This window comes from Ovis aries, chromosome 26 (genome assembly GCF_016772045.2).
Source record: "Ovis aries strain OAR_USU_Benz2616 breed Rambouillet chromosome 26, ARS-UI_Ramb_v3.0, whole genome shotgun sequence".
Lineage (NCBI taxonomy): Eukaryota > Metazoa > Chordata > Mammalia > Artiodactyla > Bovidae > Ovis > Ovis aries.
In genome coordinates this window covers 31,506,769-31,509,674 of record NC_056079.1, presented here as the reverse complement: position 1 = coordinate 31,509,674, position 2,906 = coordinate 31,506,769, and positions in this window count along the sequence as shown.

Genomic DNA, 2,906 nt, shown 5'->3' with positions numbered 1-2,906 from the left:
CTCCCCAAAATATTTTATGGGACAATGTTCAAGAAGGAAATGCTTCTTATCCTAAGTCATTTCAGAGCAGAGGAAAAGGTGGAAAACTTCCCAGTTGGCCAGATGACAATTAATACTTCAGATATAAGAGCTATAAGTCAATCCCACAATTGAGTCTAAGTGCAAAAATCCTGGAAATATTAGTAAATTGTATCCACTAGAATGGGCTTCCCAGGTGGTGCTAGTGATAAAGAATCTGGCTGCCAATGTAGGAGACTTAAGAAACACAGGTTCAATCCCTGGGTCAGGAAGAGCCCCTGCAGGAGGGCACAGCAACCCACTCCAGTATTCCTGCCAGGAGGATCCCATGGACAGAGGGGCCTGGCGGGCTATGGTCCATAGGGTCCGAAAGAGTTGGGCACGACTGATGTGACTTAGTAAGCACAAACATAAGCATCCAATAGAACACTGAAGGCTGACTATGGGTCGCCAGAAAAGGATTATTCCAGAGATGTAAAGATGCTTTAGCATTAATCTATTTTAAATAATATTCACCATACCAATAGCCAAGTCAAATTATGACATTATCTTAGTAGATTTTCCCCCCAAATTTGTAAAATTTCCAATCCTATTTAATTACAAACACATTCTTATGAAATTTGAACTATAAAAATACTTTAAAGTGGTGAATAACAGGTATATTAAATAAAGAGACATAAATATGTTTAATAAAACAGCTATCAGTTCAGTTCAGTTCAGTTGCTCACTCATGTCCAACTCTTTGCAACCCCATGAATCCCAGCACCCCAGGCCTCCCTGTCCATCACCAACTCCCAGAGTTCACTCAAACTCATGTCCATCGAGTCGGTGATGCCATCCAGCCATCTCATCCTCTGTCGTCCCCTTCTCCTCCCGCCCCCAATCCCTCCCAGCATCAGAGTCTTTTCCAGTGAGTCAACTCTTCACATGATGTGGCCAAAGTACTGGAGTTTCAGCTTTAGCATCATTCCTTCCAAAGAACACCCTAGACAGTCCTATTTAAGTTTATGAAACACTGCCTACCAGCATTATTACTTAATAGAATTCTGAAAGTCCTAGAAATAGAACAAGAAAATATGAAACTTAAATATTGGAAAGAAGAAAAAATCTGATGTGATATAACAGATTATATTCTTGACATATATTCTATTCTTGATAACCTTGAAAATTTACAGGATGGATTTGAAAAACTACTAGCATTAAAAAGTATTTGATAAGATTGTTGTTGTTTAGTTGCTAAGTCACGTCCAACTCTTTAGTGATCGCATAGACTGTAACCTGCCAGGATTCTCAGTTTATGGGTTTAGGCAAGAATACTGGAGTTGGTTGCCATTTTCTTTTCCCGACCCAGGGATTGAACTTGCGCCTCTTGCACTGGCGGGCAGATTCTTTACCACTGCACCACCAGGAGAGCCCACTTAATGAGTTGTCTAGCTACAAAATAAATGTACGAGGTTTCATAGGTTTGCTCTACACTATAAACAGACTATTGGATAATATACGAATAAAACTCCCACTCAAATAGCATTAGCAAATTATTCCATTTCTGGAAAATAACCACATGAAAATTTGCAATAGATACATGAAGAAAATTTCATACATGTATTGAAACATACAAAAGACTACTTAAATAACAGTTGATAGAAAACTTTAATTTTAATGTAATTGCAATCAAAACTTGAATAGAAATTGGAAAACACTAAAGAATAATACTAAAGTTTGTATAGAAAATATAGCAACCAAAGACATTTTGATAGAGAAGACATGAAGCGCTGCTGCTCTTGCATGTAAAAATTGCAGTATAAATACTAAAATAGTGAAAACTGAGAGTGACAGACACAGATCAGGGAAACTAAACTGAAAGGCCCAAACTGACTGAAGCGTATTTCTGGAATTTTGTATATGTGAAAATGTTTTGGTTAATAGATGATATTTCGACAGCTGAGTAAATAATTGGAAATATGTCCACAGAACCCACCTTATACCATAGTCAAAAATTGATTCCAAATGTGTGAAACCATCTAATGACAAAGTTCAAAAATACATAAATAAGAGTAGAAAATACAGTTGACTTTCTACCTGTTATCAAGGAGAAGACTTCTAAGCATTAAAGCAAGGGGAAAACTGTAAGGGAAAATGTTAACAGATGCCATTATATTAAATTCAATAGATGGGGAAACAGTGGAAACAGTGTCAGACTTTATATTTGGGGGCTCCAAAATCACTGCAGATGGTGACTGCAGCCATGAAATTAAAAGACGCTTACTTCTTGGAAGAAAAGTTATGACCAACCTAGATAGCATATTGAAAAGCAGAGACATTACTTTGCCAACAAAGGTCCATCTAGTCAAGGCTATGGGTTTTCCAGTGGTCATGAATGGATGTGAGAGTTGGACTGTCAAGAAAGCTGAGCGCCGAAGAATTGATGCTTTTGAGCTGTGGTGTTGGAAAAGACTCTTGAGAGTCCCTTGGACTGCAAGGAAATCCAAACAGTCCATTCTGAAGGAGATCAGTCCTGGGTATTCTTTGGAAGGAATGATGCTAAAGCTGAAACTCCAGTACTTTGGCCACCTCATGTGAAGAGTTGACTCATTGGAAAAGACTCTGATGCTGGGAGGGATTGAGGGCAGGAGGAGAAGGGGACGACAGAGGATGAGATGGCTGGATGGCATCACTGACTCGATGGACTTGAGTCTGAGTGAACTCTGGGAGATGGTGATGGACAGGAGGGCTGGGGTGCTGCGCGCGATACATGGGGTTACAAAGAGTCAGACACGACTGAGTGACTGAAATGAACTGAACTGAAACTGTAATATGTAAAAATGAAAGCAAGATCACAATTTTTGGGAAGATCTGGGACATATATAATACCTATAAGAAGTCTCATA